At 48.7% G+C, this 21,602-nt stretch overlaps 1 protein-coding gene across 16 annotated transcripts in view; it reads right to left on the bottom strand.

The window, feature by feature from the left end:
* LOC142503947 (beta-1,3-galactosyltransferase 2-like) overlaps positions 1–20,509 on the bottom strand; it is a 90,229-nt gene extending 69,720 nt beyond the window's left edge. For 15 of the 16 annotated variants that reach the window (XR_012804138.1, XR_012804140.1, XR_012804137.1 and 12 more), the window contains exons 1-2: positions 20,371–20,509; positions 18,381–18,441 (exon numbers count right to left, since the gene is read on the bottom strand). The gene's annotated coding sequence lies outside the window, so the exon portion shown is untranslated. The remainder of the gene's footprint in view (positions 1–18,380; positions 18,442–20,370) is intronic. The other variant, XR_012804132.1, reaches the window with a different exon arrangement.
* Positions 20,510–21,602: the final 1,093 nt, after the last annotated feature.

Here is a 21,602-nt window from a genome sequence, read left to right as displayed (position 1 = left end):
CAAGGGGATTCCTTTCAAGCAGCCTGGTAATACTGCAGATTCAGACACTTAGTGGGACCGCTCCTCAACCGGCGATATACTGCCTCCAGGGGAATTCCCCTACAGTCCCCCGTCTCTCCTGTGTAGATTTGCTGCTTTTCCCAGCTGCTATGATCTTAGGGCAGTCCAGAGCTGTTGGAATTGCTCTGCAAACACTTCCGCAGCTGCAGGGGCTTACACAGCGTGCCACGATGCCGCTCCGTCACGTGGTATAGCGGAGTGACGTCACAGTTCTCGTGGCAATGGAGGAATCAATAGGGAGGAAGAAGGAGAGTCCCTTACAGTCTCTTACCGGCGCAGAGATCGCTCAGTTAGCACGATGGCAGCCAATATAAGCTGATGGTGATACAGATCCAAAGGATGAATATAGGCAAAATTATGGCATTAATACATCCAACATGTTTCGTAGATCTAACTACTTCTTCAGGGAATAATTTGGCCATTACCCAGAGGTCTTAAATACCTCTCAGAGATGTCTCATTGGTCAAACAATTAGAGTTAGACCAATCATCTGAGCTATGGTCAAAGTATTAGGGAAGATTTATTTCTACTTTTAAAACAACAACTTTATTAACAAATGAACAATCACATATATAAAAAAAACACTAGCATATAATCAAAACCTAACATGAACATAAAACCATGCTGGAATAAAAAGAAACATTATTAGTATATTAAAAGATTAAAATAGACATCATAAATTCCTTAAGCAATATAAAATATATATATATATATCTAACTAGAAATAGCAGGTAAGCTACAGCAGGGAGAAGGAAACACATAGCAGTGCCTTATCACTAAATCTAATGAGGACGTGGGCTGGAGGTTTTAATATAATGCCCAAATATCCACATCCTCATTGAGCCCCTTGGGGGACATGGTATCTAGCTTATGTATCCAATAAGTCTCCTTAGAGGATAATGTTTTGACTCTGTCTCCCCCTCTTCTATTAACTGGAATAAACTGAATCCCCTTGAAAGTAAGACTAGAAGGGTCTTTACCATGATGTAATGAAAAGTGTCTTGACACACTATGTTTGTCAAACCCAATTTTAATGTTTCGGACATGTTCCTGGATACGGATTTTAAGGCTACGTTTGGTTCTGCCTACATATTGGTATCCGCATGCACACTCCAACAGATATACAATATGTGTCGATGTATATAAAATAAAGTCATCAATATTAAAAACCTCTAGTGTATTATTAGATTTAAACGTTTGCTTTACAGGGTGTTGATACTTGCAAATACTGCATTTACCACAGGTATAGTTGCCTCTTGGTTTGGTTCCAAGCCATTGTTTGGATGATACGGTGTTGTTACATACAAAAACATCACTAGGTGCTAGTATGCTTTTAATGTTTTTGGCTCTCCTATATATAAACCGTGGTTTGGTGTCTAAATGAGATCCCAATATGGGATCTTTACACAGTATACCCCAGTGTTTACTAAAAACCTTTTCAATGTCCCTATATACAGAGTTGTAATTGGTAATGAAGGCCACATCTACCAATCCGCCCTTATTTTGTTGGCCCTTGCTGATAATCTAGTTTGTCTCAATCTCTGAGCAATCAGTGTCTATCACTATAGGTTCTAATACCTTAATCGCTTTCAATGTCTCTTTTTCTAATTGTTTGATCTCACGGTTCCTTTCATAAATAATTAACCTAATGAGATCATTAGAACACTCATCCTGGATCCTATTCCACTCCTGCATAAATTTTAAGTTATCCTTACCGAAGGTAGGGCTTTTAGAAAACCTGAGACCTCTTGGTATTCTACCCACATCCAGATAACTCTGAAGGGTTTTTGTCTCAAGCCAATGTTTACCCTCGGTAAGCAATAACTTTTCCAATATTTTAAAGCGGTCTTTTGCTGTTAAATCAATTGGTTCATTAGGCTGACCATGTAGCACTTCATCTGTGAACAGGAGTTTGAAATGTTCCTCCCTTTTTTCTCTACAGTTAACCAGGCTCCAAACCATGTTAATGCACTAGTGATGTTAGCAGAAAAATTGGAGCAGATCCCCATATTTTATCATCTACCGAAAATACATAAGGCTCTGGCTGATCCCCCTGGACGTCCTATCGTGTCAGGTATACAATCAATGACAGCCAACCTTAGCCAATATGTGGATTTCTTTCTCCAACCTTATGTGGGAAAATTAACCTCCTATTTAAAAGATTTTACTGCAGTTTTAAACTTATTTAAGGACTTTCAATGGAAGAATTCATATGTATGGATTACGTGTGATATAAAAACCTTATATACCAACATACCTCATCAGAAAGGGCTAGAAGCAGTGAACTCCTTTTTGGAGGATGATCATACACTGCATCCACTAAATAGGGAGTTTATTCTTGAGTCTATTAGTTTTATTTTAAAACATAATTATTTTCTGTTCCTCTCCACTTTCTACCTGCAGGTTTGCGGAACTGCAATGGGCACTAGATTTGCCCCCAGTTTCGCAAACCTGTATGTGGGTAAGTGGGAGTCACAGTTTATTATGCCCGATAACCCGCACCACAGGAATGTCGTTGTGTGGAGGCGCTACATAGACGACATCCTGTGTGTATGGGATGGTGATTGTGCTTCAGCCAGTGCATTTGTGGCTGACTTGAATAAAAATGATTATAATCTCGAATTCACACATAAATTGGATGCCACACAGATAGATTTTTTAGATCTAAGACTCACTTCGCGAGTGGATGGCACTGTGGAAACCGAGACCTTCAAGGAGGTGGATACCAGCAATTTGCTGATGGCAAATAGCAGTCACAAGAGCACATGGATCAAAAACATACCAGGAGGGCAATTTGTCAGACTCAGACGCAACTGCAGCAATATAGAGGTTTTTAATAAACAGGCTAACAAATTATTTTTACGATTTAGAGAGAGGGGATATCCTAAAGAGCTTTTAGATAGAGAGATAAAAAGAGTACGTAATCTGGATCGCAACGAGATGCTGATTCAAAATAGATCTAAAAATAGAAATAATGAGAGCCAACAAAATAAGGGCGGATTGGTAGATGTGGCCTTCATTACCAATTACAACTCTGTATATAGGGACATTGAAAAGGTTTTTAGTAAACACTGGGGTATACTGTGTAAAGATCCCATATTGGGATCTCATTTAGACACCAAACCACGGTTTATATATAGGAGAGCCAAAAACATTAAAAGCATACTAGCACCTAGTGATGTTTTTGTATGTAACAACACCGTATCATCCAAACAATGGCTTGGAACCAAACCAAGAGGCAACTATACCTGTGGTAAATGCAGTATTTGCAAGTATCAACACCCTGTAAAGCAAACGTTTAAATCTAATAATACACTAGAGGTTTTTAATATTGATGACTTTATTTTATATACATCGACACATATTGTAGATCTGTTGGAGTGTGCATGCGGATACCAATATGTAGGCAGAACCAAACGTAGCCTTAAAATCCGTATCCAGGAACATGTCCGAAACATTAAAATTGGGTTTGACAAACATAGTGTGTCAAGACACTTTTCATTACATCATGGTAAAGACCCTTCTAGTCTTACTTTCAAGGGGATTCAGTTTATTCCAGTTAATAGAAGAGGGGGAGACAGAGTCAAAACATTATCCTCTAAGGAGACTTATTGGATACATAAGCTAGATACCATGTCCCCCAAGGGGCTCAATGAGGATGTGGATATTTGGGCATTATATTAAAACCTCCAGCCCACGTCACCATTAGATTTAGTGATAAGGCACTGCTATGTGTTTCCTTCTCCCTGCTGTAGCTTACCTGCTATTTCTAGTTAGATATATATATATATTTTATATTGCTTAAGGAATTTATGATGTCTATTTTAATCTTTTAATATACTAATAATGTGTTTCTTTTTATTCCAGCATGGTTTTATGTTCATGTTAGGTTTTGATTATATGCTAGTGTTTTTTTTATATATGTGATTGTTCATTTGTTAATAAAGTTGTTGTTTTAAAAGTAGAAATAAATCTTCCCTAATACTTTGACCATAGCTCAGATGATTGGTCTAACTCTAATTGTTTGACCAATGAGACATCTCTGAGAGGTATTTAAGACCTCTGGGTAATGGCCAAATTATTCCCTGAAGAAGTAGTTAGATCTACGAAACATGTTGGATGTATCTACTATATATTTCTGAAAGTGTCCTATGTGTCCGGGTCTGTATGTGTCTCCCTGTGTCCCTCCCTGTGTCCCTAGCGGCAATCTCATTGGACCTTGGACCTTGGGCCAGGCCAATGAGATTGCTCCCTTGGTCCGCTCGCCCGCCCCCCTCTCATTGGCCTGAGGCGGAGTGAAGGGGACACACCACACACACACACCACACACACACCACACACACACCACCTCCTCTCCCCGGGTCTCCCGCTTTCCCGCGCTTTTTCCTCCCCCCATTTCCCCCCCCCCCGGCGCCGCTACAGTCAGCGGGGGAGCGGAGAGGGCGCCCGGGACACGGCCCCCCCACACACACAGAGAGCACGCGGCTCTCCCCTCACACAGGCGTCTCTCCCCTCACACAGGCCGCTCTCCCCTCACACAGGCCACTCTCTCCCTCTCATCCGGCGATGCCGCTCTCTCACCCGGCGCTCACCCCCCCCACACACACACAGAGAGCACGCGGCTCTCCCCTCACACAGGCTGCTCTCACCCGGCGAGGCCGCTCTCTCACCCGGCGCTCACCCCCCCCCCTCCCTGCTCTCCCCTCACACAGGCCGCTCTCTCACCCGGCGAGGCCGCTCTCTCCCGGCGCTCAGCCCCCCCCCTCCCCCACACAGAGCACGTGGCTCTCCCCTCGCACAGGCCGCTCTCTCCCTCTCACCCGGCGCTCACCCCCCCCCCCCCACCCACTCTCACCCGGCGCTCACCCCCCTCCCTCCCTGCCCTACCCTCCCTCCCTCCCTGCCCTCCCCTCACACAGGCCGCTCTCTCACCCGGCGAGGCCGCTCTCTCACCCGGCGCTCACACACCCCCCCCCCCCCCCCTCTCACCCGGCGCTCACCCCCCTCCCTCCCTGCCCTCCCCTCACACAGGCCGCTCTCTCACCCGGCGCTCACCCCCCCCCCCCACACACAGAGAGCACGCGGCTCTCCCCTCACACAGGCCGCTCCTCCGGCTGTCTCCGCCTCTCCGCGGAGGAGCCCGAGGTGGAGGAGGAGGGCGGCCGGGACCCGCACGCCGTGTGCAAGGTGAGTACATGCAGGGAAATGCCTTATTTACCGCGTCCCTGACTCCCCCTGCCCTCCCTCCCCCCCTGTCCACCCTCCCCCCCTCCCTCCCCCCTGTCCACCCCCCTCCCTGTCCACCTTCCCCCCTCCCTCCCCCCCTGTCCTCCCTCCCCCTCCCTCACCCCTGCTCTCCCCCCCTCCCCCCTGCCCTCCCTCCCCCTGCCCTTTGCCCCCCCTGCCCTTTGCCCCCCCCTGCCCTCCCTCCCCCTATCCTTTGCCTCCCCCTACCCTTTGCCTCCCCCTGCCCTCACTCCCAATGCCCTTTGCCCCCCTGCCCTCCCTCCCAATGCCCTTTGCCCCCCCTGCCCTCCCTCCCAATGCCCTTTGCCCCCCCTGCCCTCCCTCCCAATGCCCTTTGCCCCCCCTGCCCTCCCTCCCAATGCCCTTTGCCCCCCCTGCCCTCCCTCCCAATGCCCTTTGCCCCCCCTGCCCTTTGCCCCTCTGCCCTTTGCTACCATGCCCTTTGGCCTCTTGCCCACTCTCTCCCTGCCCTCTTGCCCCCCTCCCTACCCTCTTGCCCCCCTTCCTGCCCTCTTGCCCCCTCCCTCCCTGCCCTCTTGATCCCCCTGCCCTCTTGCCCCCCTCCCTCTCTGCCCTCTTGCCCCCCTCCCTCCCTGCCCTCTTGCCCCCCTGCTGTTTGCCCCCCTCCCTCCCTGCCCTATTGCCCCCTCCCTGCCCTCTTGCCCCCTCCCTGCCCTCTTGCCCCCTCCCTGCCCTCTTGCCCCCCTGCCCTTTGCCCCCTCCCTGCCCTCTTGCCCCCCTGCCCTTTGCCCCCTCCCTGCCCTCTTGCCCCCTGCCCTCTTGCCCTCCCTGCGCTCTTGCCCCTCCCTGCCCTTAGCCTCCCTGCCCGTAGCCCCCCTGCCCCTCCCTGCCCTTTGGCCCCCCCTGCCCCTCCCACCCCTCCCTGCCCTTTGGCCCCCCCTGCCCCTCCCACCCCTCCCTGCCCTTTGGCCCCCCCCTGCCCTTTGGCCCCCCCGCCCCTCCCTGCCCTTTGGCCCCCCCGCCCCTCGGCCCCTAACCGCTATCTTCATGCCGCCTGAGGTGTGGGGGATGCCGGGACGCTAACTATTTGCATGCCGCTGCCACGGGAGGTATGGAGGGTGCGGGGGGGGGGATGCCGGCCTGCCCTCTAACTTCATGCCGCCGCCACCACCGGTATGGGGGGGAGGGGGAAATGTCACCCAGTCACTCATTCCTCACCCACTCACCCACCCAGTCACTAACGCACTCACCCACCCAGTCACTAACTCCCACCCAGTCACTAACTCCCACCCAGTCACTAACTCACCCACCCACCCATTCACTAACGCACTCACCCACCCACTCAGTCACTAACGCACTCACCCACCCACCCAGTCACTAACTCACCCACCCACTCAATCACTACTCACCCACCCACCCAGTCACCAACCCAGTCACTAACTCACCCACCCAGTCACTAACTCACTCACTCACCCAGTCACTAACTTGACTTCACCCAGTCAATAACTCACCCAGTGACTAACTCAGCCACCCACTCACTAACTCACTCACCCACCCAGTCACTAACACACCCACCCAGTCACTAACTCACCCACCCAGTCACTAACTCACCCACCCAGTCACTAACTCACCCACCCACCCAGTCACTAACTCACCCACCCAGTCACTAACTCACCCACCCACCCAGTCACTAACTCACCCACCCAGTCACTAACTGACCCACCCAGTCACTAACTCACCCACCCACCCAGTCACTAACTCATGTCACTAACTCACACACCCACCCAGTCACTAACTCAATCATCCCACCCAGTCACTAACTCACCCACCCACCCAGTCACTAACTCATCCACCCAGTCACTAACTCACCCACCCAGCCACTAACTCACCCACCCAGTCACTAACTCACCCACCCAGTCACTAACTCACCCACCCAGTCACTAACTCACCCACCCAGTCACTAACTCACCCACCCAGTCACTAACTCAATCATCCCACCCAGTCACTAACTCACCCACCCACCCAGTCACTAACTCAATCATCCCACCCAGTCACTAACTCACCCACCCAGTCAATAACTCACTTACCCACCCAGTCACTAACTCACCCACCCACTAACTCACCCACCCACCCAGTCACTATCTCACCCACCCAGTCACTAACTCACCCACCCACCCAGTCACTAACTCACCCACCCACCCAGTCACTAACTCACCACCCACCCAGTCACTAACTCACCCACCCAGACACTAACTCACGCACTCGCCCACCCACCCAGTCACAAACTCCCCCACCCAGCCACTAACTCACACACCCAGTCACTAACTCACTCACCCACCCACCCAGTCACTAACTCACCCAGTCACTAACTCACCCACCCACTCACTAACTCACCCACCCAGTCACTAACTCACCCACCGACTCACTAACTCACCCACCCACCCAGTCACTAACTCACCCACCCACCCACTCACTAACTCACCCACCCAGTCACTAACTCACCCACCCAGTCACTAACTCACCCACCCAGTCACTAACTCACCCACCCAGTCACTAACTCACCCACCCACCATCAATAACTCACCCACACACCCAGTCACTAACTCACCCACCCAGTCACTAACTCAATCATCCCACCCAGTCACTAACTCACCCACCCACCCAGTCACTAACCCACCCACCCAGTCACTAACTCACCCACCCACTAACTCACCCACCCACCCAGTCACTAACTCACCCACCCAGTCACTAACTCACCCACCCAGTCACTAACTCACCCACCCACCCAGTCACTAACTCACCACCCACCCAGTCACTAACTCACCCACCCAGACACTAACTAACGCACTCGCCCACCCACCCAGTCACTAACTCCCCCACCCAGCCACTAACTCACACACCCAGTCACTAACTCACTCACCCACCCAGTCACTAACTCACCCACTCACTAACTCACCCACCCAGTCACTAACTCACCCACCCAGTCACTAACTCACCCACCCAGTCACAAACTCACCCACCCAGTCACTAACTCAACCACCCAGTCAAGAACTCACTTACCCACCCACCCAGTCACTAACTCACCCACCCACCCAGTCACTAACTCACCCACCCAGTCACTAACTCACCCACCCACCCAGTCACTAACTCAACCACCCAGTCAAGAACTCACTTACCCACCCACCCAGTCACTAACTCACCACCCACCCAGTCACTAACTCACCCACCCAGACACTAACTCACTCGCCCACCCACCCAGTCACTAACTCACCCACCCAGCCACTAACTCACACACCCAGTCACTAACTCACTCACCCACCCACCCAGTCACTAACTCACCCACCCACTCACTAACTCACTCACCCAGTCACTAACTCACCCACCGACTCACTAACTCAACCACCCAGTCACTAACTCACTGACCCACCCAGTCACGAACTCACCCACCCACAGTCAATAACTCACCCAGTCACTAACTCACCCACTCACTAACTCACCCACCCAGTCACTGACTCACTCACCCACCCAGTCACTAACTCACTCAACCACCCAGTCACTAACTCACTCACCCACCCAGTCACTAACTCACTCACCCACCCAGTCACTAACTCACCCAGTCACTAAGTCACTCACCCACCCAGTTACTAACTCACCCACCCACTCACTAACTCACCCACACAGTCACCAACTCACCCAGTCACTAACTCAAAGCCACTAACTTACCCACCCACCCAGTCACTAGCTGAGACCCCGCTCACTAACTCACTTACCCGCCCTCACTAACCCGCCCGCTCACAAACTCACCCACCCAATCACTAACTGACTAACTCACCCGCCCAGTCACTAACTCACTAACTCACCCACCCACAGAGAGAGGGCAATAGGGAGCAGAGATAGGGGGTGAGTGGACAGAGAGGGGGAGCGGGACCATTCAATCCTGGGCAACGCCGGGTCTCTCAGCTAGTTAATGCCATAATTTTGCCTATATTCATCCTTTGGATCTGTATCACCATCAGCTTATATTGGCTGCCACCGTGCTAACTGAGCGATCTCTGCGCCGGTAAGAGACTGTAAGGGACTCTCCTTCTTCCTCCCTATTGATTCCTCCATTGCCACGAGAACTGTGACGTCACTCCGCTATACCACGTGACGGAGCGGCATCGTGGCACGCTGTGTAAGCCCCTGCAGCTGCGGAAGTGTTTGCAGAGCAATTCCAACAGCTCTGGACTGCCCTAAGATCATAGCAGCTGGGAAAAGCAGCAAATCTACACAGGAGAGACGGGGGACTGTAGGGGAATTCCCCTGGAGGCAGTATATCGCCGGTTGAGCAGCGGTCCCACTAAGTGTCTGAATCTGCAGTATTACCAGGCTGCTTGAAAGGAATCCCCTTGTGAGCAGCGTCCTGCTGTGTGAGGAGTGCATGAAGGATACCATGCCCCAGAACCATCATAGAGGCTCCTGCAGAGACAGCTGAGTGCCAGACCGTCCTGTTTTACAGCTACAGAGTGGTAACCAGTGTGTTATGCACTAAATGCACATGTTATTTCTATCTGATGTACGCAGATTTATTACCCCTTTAACATTGTAATACATTCTATTACTTACTTCACTATTTGGCGTTGTGCGCTGTTTTCTTTTTGTTTCCATTCACATGATATATTTGGCCAGATGAGCCACAACAGGATGTATATACAGGACAACCCTATATATTCATGCAGACAATAGGGCAATGGCTGGGCACCACTTTTACTATAAGAGCCTCATTGCCCAAATCGTCACAATTTTAAACTAGGAAGGAGGGGGGGGAGGGACAAGCAAGAGGTAATAAACAAGACAGAATAGATAGGAATGGGGAAATAGCTAGGGGTCAGGAGGTGGAGTGGAGGGAAGTGGTAGTTTGGTAATCAGGAAGGCACCCATATTAAATACATGTAACCCTCCCTGTCCAGCTTTAAGGGAGATTACATCGGGGTGTATTATATGGCTACTCCGCATGGGTTACCGTGACTCAGGGGCTGATTCCAGCGGCTGGGCGTTGAGTTAGCAAGGTTGTAGAATAATGGGCGCCAAGAACTTTTGAAGTACAACTGTCATTTATTTGTGTGCCCATGGACAGAGACCTCTCATACACGATAACGTTGTACTGTATTTTATAACACACATACATGAATACAGTTCTTCCATCAGTGCCCGATCTTAACATTGTCGTAGTTGATTTGAGTTAAGTGTGGGACCCGGCCCCCCTCGTTGCCCCGGAACCACCATCAGCACTAATCCGCTCACTCTGGGCCCCCACGGGAATCCTGACGGGTTTTTCCCCACTTGACCCAACACCTTTAGCCCACTTGGGAACTGCCACCTTCACACAAACTGATGAGGAACACTAGCTCTGATCCACGGCTACAGCTGATCCGCCGGCACCCGGCAGCCATCCCTCCTGAGTCCCTCTATGACGTGCTACATTCCCCTTTATTACTTATTCTGGATTCTATTCCTTCTTTCAGGGATTCTAACTTAACGGGTACTGTCCCCATCTACAATACAATAAACAGGGGTGCCTGGTGTATACTATTACTCTAGAACAGTGGTTCCCAAACTTTTTTGGTTAAGGAACTCCATGTGAAATTCTAAGGAACCCCATCCCTCTCTAATAGAGAGAATAAGATCTAATGCATTGTAACTTCTTCTGTATTTGGTACAATTTTAAAATTACCTGACAATTACAGGGAACCCTTTAGGGATGCCCGGGGGAACCCAAGGGTTCCTAGGAACCCTGGTTGAAAAACACTGCTCTAGAAACCTCACCGATCTATTCTCCCCAAGGCTCATCTTCTCATGTTTTCCTGGAACCTAACCTTCTACAATCGTCCCCCTGAGTGACGTCTGGATCCCCATTGCAACCCAGGGTAGGGCCCAGCATACAATAGCCATGTTAGTAACCCTTTAGGAGGGGGCTTTACATACAGATAATACTAGTAAACTTCTAAAGACTAAATACAATTGGAATAGAAAGGCAGGAGCTGATAAGAGAACAATTGCACAGACTGGAAGGAACCTAAAATGCAAGCTTGCTAATGCAAGAAGCATGACAGATAAAATGACCGAGCTACAAGGGAGCTGTATGATATTATAGGCATTACTGAGACACAGTGGGATGATGTAAGGCGGGTATTAGGTGTAAAAAACAGAAAGGTAGCGCTATATCCTATAGTGCAGGCAGCCTGTGATATATCCCTGAACCCCAGTCAGGTGTAGATCAGTGCAAATATATATATCAATGGCGCTCTGCACTAACAAATTGTAACATGTAATAATAGTAATATAAATATACAACCAGTGGCGTGGATGTTTCTCCTGGAATGGATACTCCACATGTGATGAACGAACATGTAAGGAAAAAATCATAACATAGTGTATGCCTAACAGTATCACACTATGTTATGATTTTTTCCTTACATGTTCGTTCATCACATGTGGAGTATCCATTCCAGGAGAAACATCCACGCCACTGGTTGTATATTTATATTACTATTATTACATGTTACAATTTGTTAGTGCAGAGCGCCATTGATATATATATTTGCACAAGGCGGGTATTAGGACTTCATGGTGCCAGCAATGACTGTAAAAAAAAAAAATCCAAAACAGCTTATACCAAGACAGTCTGTGACCTTTAAAGAAAGCAGTTAGGAGACAAACAGACCGAGAGACAAGACAGACAGCCCAAGGCTGAGTCCATAGAGACTCCAGCCGTGCGGAGGCTGAGGGAAAGCGGGTGCTTTCCCTAGCCTTACTACGCGTGCCGTCTGGGGGCAGGCCAGTGACGTCACGAAGCTGGTTCGCCCTCATTGGGCGAACCACTCACATGACCGGCCCCCCCGCTCCCTCAGCGTGTCAACTAAAAAAAATTGTCTGCTACGCCTCCGCACGCCTGCGGAAGCGTGCGCGAGCCCCTGCTAAAGCTACTCTCATTGCGGCTGCAGGGGCTCACTGGCAAGCGTCAGCACGGGTCAGCGGCTAAGCGCTGTCCATGCCCGCGGCCTTAGGCCTGTAATATAGTGGGCGCGCTCCTGTGCGAACGCTCGTGCACGTGACACACACTTTTTGTGTGTATGGTCCGTGCTGCTGTGAGCGACAGGCTTGGAAGGGTACTGTGTGTGTGTCACTGTGTGTGTGTGTCACTGGGGAAGCTGTGTGTGTGTGTGTGTGTGTGTGTGTGTGTGTGTGTGTGTGTGTGTGTGTGTGTGTGTGTGTGTGTGTGTGTGTGTGTGTGTGTGTATATACAGTGTTTGTGTGTGTGTGTATTAAAAAAAAAAAGACATGCTGTGAGATTTATTAATATTGTGCAACTTTGATAAATATATATACACACACACACACACACACACACACACACACATTGCAGACACTGAACGGTAGCAGCTCGAAAACGTACTTTTCCCAGTCTTCCCCCCGATCGGCCGGCTCCACGCTGACTGTCGTGCGCGCACACGGCCCTAGCATACAATGGCTGGCTAACCACAGCCAATTATAAAAGTGCCGCCCGCGCGCACGGCGCAGCAAGCGCGCCCACTTTATTACGGGCCTTATAGAGAAAAAGGAAAGCAAATAGGAGGAACATTCCAGTTAATAGTAAGAAGTTAGGCAGAGTAATAACACAGAATAAAAGCAGATAGCGGCAGAGAATACTGGGGGAGATGAGAGAGAAACTACTTTCCCTCAAACAACAAGATTTAAGAGAAGTATTACATTAAATACGTTTTAATTCATTAAAGTGAGCTCTATCCCTTTTACAAATGAAAGTTAGTGTATTGCTTATTTATTTTGCTGTTGATTTGTAATATATATATTAGTATTGTTTTTCTTTAATTTAGTATTTAGAGTTGTTAGTAATGTAACCTTTACTTACTGTACATTTATCCATCCCCTGTACTAATCTTACATTTATTTAACATACATTTAATTATTTATTAAAGTTATTTTAGTATTATTTAGTATATTATTCTGTTTATGGTGTGTAGGGGGGAGGGGGGGGGGAGGCGGTGACCCTATTACCCCGCTTACATGAAACTCATAACTTGGACAGTTAATTTAGAGGGTTATTCCCTTTTTCGGAAGGATCGAACAAATAGAAGGGGAGGTGGAGTCTGTTTATATGTTAAACCGGATCTAAAACCTATTATAAGGGATGATGTCTATGAAGGGAATGATGAAAATGTAGAGACCTTGTGGATAGAAATTAGCAGTGGAGGTAAAAGTATAAAGAAAATGTTTGTAGGAATATGCTATAAACCACCAAATATCGGTGAGATTGAGGAAGCTAAAATACTTTTGCAAATGGAGAAGGCATCAAAACTGGTTCATGTTTGCATAATGGGGGATGTTAATTATTCAGACATAGGCTGGGGCAATGAGATTAGCATTACAGCAAAAGGGAACAGGTTTTGGGGGTGCTTAAAGATAATTATATGACCCAAATTATTGAGGAACCAACCAGGAGAGGGGCAGTACTGGATTTGGTAATATCAAACAATGTAGAAGTACAGTAATAACAATTGAAATAAATGATCAAAAAACATATTATATGGGTTCAACAAATACTTTACATTTTAGAAAGGCAGATTTTAATAAATTGAGGAATAATCTACAGTACAAGGAATAAATTGGAATGACTCTTTTGCAGGAAAAATGTGGAAGATAAATGGGCAGTCTAAAACATTGTTAGAAAAGCACACTCATCAGTGTATACCAACTCATTCTGCACCTGTCAGGATCGAGCTTAGGCCCTGCCCTGTGACGCATCTCGCGACGTCACGAATGACGCGCGTCAGCCGCAACCCGCGCGCAGGCGCCGCGCTGCCAGGAAGGAAAACACAGCAGGAACCGTCTCCAGGCTCCGCCCCCGTGACTACACGGGCAACCTACGGCGCATGCTGGCTACGCGCAGACAAGCAAACAAGGGGTTAATTCTCTTAATTATTTCTCAGCTGCTGTGCACCCTGCCCCTGCCTATCAGTGGACAGCCTATGTCTGATTGCATTCATAAGGCACGTTCTATAGCGCCGCGCGCGCGGATTTTTAGTTGGCTGACATCAGTCAGCCTTTCTATACGAGGGCCGCGCGCGCACGGCAGGGAGAGGGGAGCCGACAGACAGCGGCGAAGATAAAGAACTTCATCTTTTAGCGCCGCTGCCTGCGCTCAAATGTATGTATTAGTGTGTATGTGTGTATGTGTGTATGTGTGTATGTGTGTATGTGTGTATGTGTGTATGTGTGTATGTATGTGTGGATGTGTGTTTAAAATTATTAAACTTTTTTTTTTATTTAAAAAAATCTTACTTAAGACTTAATTTCACTCACACAACATATACACACACATATACACACACATATACACACATACACACACACACCTGCAGCTCCCGGCACTATATACAGGAAAAGCATGCAGCACGTGCACGCGCGTTCGCATAGGAACGCACGGCCGCATCCTGTATATAACAGCCCTTACTCTGCAGGTGTGTGCTTTCCTACCATTGGCTGTCTGCCCTTTAAGTACTCAGCCAGCCCTGCTACAAACTGGCTGAGCATACACTTTTGTTTGTGTCTTGTGCTCCCTCACGCTACTCGCTGGTTTTGCCTCATCTTGTCTTGCCTTCCTGTTGTGACCTCAGCTCGTACTTGGACTCCTGACTGCTCGGCTCCCTCGACCTCGGCTCGCTTCTGAACTTCCACTCTCTCCTCGACCACGGCAACGGATATACGACATTTCTACACTCTCCAACCCCAGACTACGGCAAGTACCTTCTACCTACCTGACCTCTCCTACACTGACCCGGTTATATCACCTCTGCACACCGGACGTGGCTGCTCGGTTGTTGGTCGGTGGCTATCAACATCCCCACCTCAGCCTCGCAGTCCCACCTTGTTTGTGGTGAGCACTCGTCACAGCACCTACACGCTTGCTCTCCTCAATGTCCCATGCCGGTGCGCCCGCCGACGTCACGGAGAAGTCCGGCGTGGGACAGTGTAGGAGGCAGACTAGCAGCTGGGGTGATGCCCGGCGGCAACAAGAGGCCTAACCAGCGCCGGACGGGCCCTCCGGCAGGCCAGTGAGGGAGAGCAGCAGGCCCAATGTAAGTGTGTGTATATATTTGGGGGGGTAGTGTGTGTATATTTGGGGGAGGGGGTTAGTGTGTCTATATTTTGAGGGGGTAGTGTGTGTGTATATATTTGGGGGGGTAGAGTGTATGTATATTAGGGGGGTTAGTGTGTGTATTTGGGGGGTTGTGTGTGTATATTTTGAGGGGTTAGTTTGTGTGTGTATATTTGGGGGGGTAGCGTGTGTGTATATTAGGGGGGTTAGTGTGTGTATATTAGGGGGGTTAGTGTGTGTGTATATTTGGGGGGTAGAACAACGCTCTTCAGCTGACGGCCATGGACCAAGTCTGGCTGCAAAGGGTCTCCGAGTGGTCTTCAGAATGACTAGTTTTGCCCAAAAGTTGCTGAAAGGACCAGAATGCCCCCCCCCCTCCCCATGCAGCATTGGGGGTCTCTGAATTGCATTAATTTCCGCTCCGGGGACCCCCTGCTCCCCACGATAGTTACCGGGGAAGATGCCACTTGTACTGCATGGAGGTTTAAATCCCCCGCGTCATGCAACAGCTTTAAACTTCCATTTTGTTTCCCCGGGAGGTAAGGAAGCACGTTCCCATGTAAGTATCTCAGAAACCGGAGCGGAAATTAAACGGCTCAGCTCCGGAGACCCCCTGCTTCCTAACCATGTCAAAAAACGGGGGGCGAGAACAGTTTTCTGTAGGTGGAATTGCAGTTAAAGCTGCAGTTCAGTCTTTTTTTTTTTTAATTTATTTTTTTACTTCAATAGTTTTATGTGTGCAATCTCTAATTACCTAAAGAACTGTATAGCTGCAGGTCAATTCGTTCTCCATGTATTGATAGGCGAAATTTGGTGACATCATTAGATCTGGCATATGTTTTTATTTGCTTCTGTCAGTCAGTGGAAGCTCATGAATATTCATGAGCACTCCTGCACTGACATGTGCTAGAGGGAGGGCAGGGCTGACAAAGGGGTGTGCCAGGGCTTGTGACAGGACATGATGGGGCAGTGCCTTAGCAAATGGCTGTTAAAATAGAATACAAGAAAATCGGTCTTTCAAAGTTGTTTTTTAAAAACAGAAAATGCTAAAAGTATTTTTTCTTACTACAGAACTGATTTATTAAAAAAAAACACACATGCAGGATATTGACTGAACTGCAGCTTTAAATGCAATGTATCACACTGAAGCTCCCTAAGGTAATATAAATACACACACACAGGTCTTATAAATCGGGGCTCTTCACCTAGTGACAGGTATAAAGGTCGTTATGGGACTTCATACACCGTACAAGCGACGCATAGTTTGCTGTTCGAGAATAAAATCGCCACGTTGCGTCATGCTGAGAACCTTGATCATACAATTGAAATGAAAACATAATTATGTGTTTTTTTGTTTGTTATTTTTAATGTGTTAGTAAATATAAATCAGTAATGTGATATTTATAATAACTAGTGTGAAAATACAATAATGTTGAACTATACAGTATAATGAAACGTCCGCGTCATGTGAAATACATTTTTGGTTGATACATTGTAACTTAATTCTGCGCTTAAAACAGAAAAAGTATTTTTAGGGTTTACGCCGAGTTGAATTTGGCACCGATTTTAATGCACTTTGTTTTTATTACATTCCATTTACATCTAAACGCCCTATTTCTATGTGCACCCCACCACGCCCCATTTCTCTGTGCGCCCCATTTCTATGTGCGCCCCGCCGCGCCCCTATGTGCGGTCCATTTCTATGTGCGCCCCACCACGCCCAATTTCTATGTGCGCCCCACCACGCCCCATTTCTGAGTGTGCCCCGCGACGCCCCATTTTTATGTGTGCACAAAATGTAAAAATCTGGTTGTTGATGCTGATGACGCAGACGGAGACGTCAGGTTAGAATAACGGTGCGCCAATTATGGGCTAAAAAAGCCAAAACATCCGTAAAACCAGAGCGCACGTGAAAAACAAATAACAAAAGAACGAATGTTAGGCTGCGTCCATAGACAGGCCGCGCGGACGCATCCGCACGCTGAGCATCCATACTGCCTAAAGGCAGTGATCGCGTCTATACAGCGTGCAGGCGCGTGCGCGCAGAGGCAGGAGGGGGCGCGCCATCCGCGTGAAATCAGTTAAAACTGATTTCTTGCGCGATAGGGCGGTCACGTGAGCGCTTCGCCCAACGAGGGCGAACCAGCTCAGTGACATCAGTGGCCAGCCCATAGACACGCCCCCGGACGGCGTGCGTACTAAAGCTAGGGAAAGCACCCGCTTTCCCTCAGCCTCCGCACGGCTGCAGTGTCGATGGACGCAGCCTTAGGCTTTGTCCCCGCTGGCGCTGAGCGTGCTCATGCTTAGAGAGCTCTCCAAGCATGAGCGCGGGTGTCCTTTAAATTTTCGCAAGCGCTCGCGGGGAGCGGGGGGACAATTCAGGAGAAGCTGAGCGCGCTTGTAAGTATGAAAAAATGTGTTTATGTAAGCGCAGAGCGCCGGTGAGCGTGTGTGCCCGTGCATACCGGGCGGGGCGCGCATCGCGTGAGCGATATGCAAGTCACCTCGCCAAGCACCGCCCGCTCAGCGCTAGCGGGGACGCAGCCTTAGGAGCAGAAGGAGCGGCTCGGTGAGTAAAGGCTGAAGGAGCGGCTCAGTGAGTAAAGGCTGAAGGAGAGGCTCAGTGAGTAAAGGCTGAAGGAGAGGCTCAGTGAGTAAAGGCTGAAGGAGAGGCTCAGTGAGTAAAGGCTGAAGGAGCGGCTCAGTGAGTAAAGGCTGAAGGAGAGGCTCAGTGAGTAAAGGCTGAAGGAGTGGCTCAGTGAGTAAAGGCTGAAGGAGGCTCAGTGAGTAAAGACTGAAGTAACGGCTGCTGCGTTTCTCTATAATCGAAAACTAACGGATGTTTTCATAATGCAGCCTGAGGGCGCGACACTCTGCAGCCTGAGGGCGCGACACTCTGCAGCCTGAGGGCGCAACGCTCTGCAGCCTGAAGAAATTCAGCATTTAAGCAACGTACCTTTTTCTCTCTTGTTCTGCGACGAAGATGTAAACGAGGTCAAATTGTGGGGCCATCTGACCTGGAAGACATTGGCACCCCGGTTATTATCCACCCACGAGACGCCATCATTAAGCAGAACAGGAGAAAACTGCTTTCCCATCAGGTTACGCGTGAGCAGGTTAAATTGCTGCCCGCTCTGGTAGGGAAGAGGTTAATCTCTCGTGGTTGAGCACCCCTATGTGACAAGTAACTGGGTTACCATCTCCTCTGCCAGTTATAGGCTACAGACTTTCCAAGCTCACTAAACATCACACACATTTTCTACCAAGTTCCCAAACCCAGAGGAACGCTGCTTTTCATTTACAAACACAGATCACAGCTACTTCTCATTTCAAGACCCAATACTTCTGCATTGACACATACCCCCTCCCCAGAACACATAACCCCCTCCCCAGAACACATACCCCCCTCCCCAGAACACATACCCCCCTCCCCAGAACACATACCCCCCTCCCCAGAACACATACCCCCCTCCCCAGAACACATACCCCCCTCCCCATAACACATACATCCTCCCCATAACACATACATCCTCCCCATAACACATTCCCCCTCACCAGAACACATACCCCAACCCCATAACACATAACCCCCCTCTTACAGATACCTTTTCCCCAAACACATACCCCCTCCCCTACTTTTCATTTCATGACACAATACTTCTGCATTGACACACGAACACTTATGGTATTTATTTAAGAAAAAGGGTGTTGCATAAATCTTTCTAAAATAAACTCTGACGACCATGAAATACATGTACAATGTGTGTAAATTAAACTCAACACTTGTTTAAAACAGCTTTGACTTCTATTTATAATCATTTTCCAGATCCCAAGCAGATTGCGTGAGGCTTCTGTGTAATAGACATGGCAGAAAATGGATTATTGGAAAGTGGATTATTTCTCCAAGTCTCCGTAATACAAAAACAAAACAAGTTAATGCAAAAAAAACAAACAATCCTAAAAAAAAAAAAAAAAAAAAAAAGAAGAGAATGGGATGTGTATGTAGCCTGTCATTTTTTTAAATAAAAAAAATTGCTAAAAAAATAAAACATAAAATAGCTATATTATGGTAAAAAATAAACCGCCATCCGCCTGTCCCCAGTTTAGCATGGATTGCAAAACATCCGTGAGAAAGGTGGAAGTTCAGGTGTACTGGCTCAAGGAACATTCTTTTCTTTCCTTTTAGGGTTTACTAAATGGTGGAATGATAAAAGTATAATAATAATAATAATAATAATAATAATAATATTAAGCTCATAAATGCAGGGATGGGTCTTTAAAAGCAGGCATGTAGGATATGTTTTCTCTGCTAACTTCCTATGAGAAACCCATTGACACCAATGATGGATGGATACAATGACTGGGGCAACTTCTTGCCACTAGATACCCTTGCCACTCACTTTTTGCCCTAAAGTATTTCTTCCTGCCCAGTTTTGGTTTAAGCACTCGCCACTCACCCCGAAAATGCCCACTTCCAAGATCAGGTACTGCAACCCCATGTCCCAGCAGCCACATCTTTAATACCCCCCCCCCCCGCCCCCCCTTCACACCTACTAGCCATGTTTTCCAGGGCATCTCCCTTGCCAAATGTCTCCTAACATAACACCCCCCTCCCTATACACCGATACCCCTCAAAATCAAAGATGTCACCCCCAATAACATATAACCCCCATAGCAAATGTCCCCTTCACATAACAGAACCTCTTCTCCATAACACATACCACCCCCCCCCCCCCCCCCATAACAGGTACCCTTCCCCATCCGGTGCTCCCCGCTCATAACACATTTCCCCCTTCCCCATAACAGAAACCCTTTTATAACACTCCATTTCTATATCACCCCATCTCCATAACAACCCCCCCCCCCTCCCCCAAATAAATACATTGATGCCCCTCTAACATATCTCACTTCCCCATTACCCACACCTCCTGTACAGCAGTACTTACCCCCAAGTGACTGCTCTCTGTGTCCCGGTGTGGCCGCTCTCACCCCTCTCCCTGCAGCTCACACCCCGGACCTATTCCCCTCTCCAGCCTTGCACTGCGCACGCGCAAACCGCTGCCCGCTGCTCCCTTCTGCATGTTATCTCCACTGTGCAGCGGTTATCCCATCTGCCAGCCCCCTCCTTATATACCAGCCCCCCTCCTTATATACCAGCCCCCCTCCTTATATACCAGCCCCCTCCTTATTTAGCCAGCCCGCCCCTCTCATATATACAGCCCCTCTCCTTATATAGCCCCCTCTTATATATACCAGCCCCCTCCTTATATAGCCAGCCCCCCTCTCATATATACCAGCCCCCTCCTTATATAGCCAGCCCCCTCTCATATATACCAGCCCCCCTCGTTATATAGCAGCCCCTCCCATATATAGCCAGCCCCCTCCCATATATAATATATAGCCAGCCCCCCTCTCATATATACCAGTCCCCCTCCTTATATAGCCAGCCCCTCTCCCCCTCTCCCCCCTATCATATATAAGCCCCCTCCTTATATAGCCAGGCCCCCCTCTCATATATACCAGCCCCCTCCTTATATAGCCAGCCCCCCCCCCCTATATAACGGTGCAGGAAGCAGCACATCTGGAAGGGATGGCGACTAATAAGTAAAAGGCATAGGCTCAAGTAACTGTCTATAGGGAGAACATTGCACTAGTTGTAACAAGATGGAAATCCCACTGAAAACAACAGGATTATGTTCTTACTAAAGCTGGTGCATATACCCCTCCCCCTCTTACACATACCTCCCCCCCCATAACACATACCTCCTCCCCATAACACCTACCCCCAATACATACCTCCTCCCCATAACACCTACCTCCTCCCCATAACACATACCTCCCCCCATAACACCTACACCCCCAATACATACCTCCTTCCCATAACACATACATCCACCCCATAACACATACCTCCTCCCTATAATACCTACCCCCCCAATACATAATACATACCTCCTCCCCATAACACCTACCCCCCCAATACATACCTCCTCCCCATAACACATTCCCCCCAATACATACCTCCTCCCCATAACACCTACCTCCTCCCCATAACACCTACCCCCACCAATACATACCTCCTCCCCATAACACATACCCCCAAATACATACCTCCTCCCCATAACACATACCTCCTCCCCATATCACATACCCCCTCTTACAGATAACCCCTCCCCAT

Source organism: Ascaphus truei, chromosome 10, assembly GCF_040206685.1.
Source record: "Ascaphus truei isolate aAscTru1 chromosome 10, aAscTru1.hap1, whole genome shotgun sequence".
Taxonomy (NCBI): Eukaryota; Metazoa; Chordata; class Amphibia; order Anura; family Ascaphidae; genus Ascaphus; species Ascaphus truei.
The sequence above is the reverse complement of the archived record's forward strand: the minus strand, read 5'-3'. Positions and strand labels throughout refer to the sequence as shown.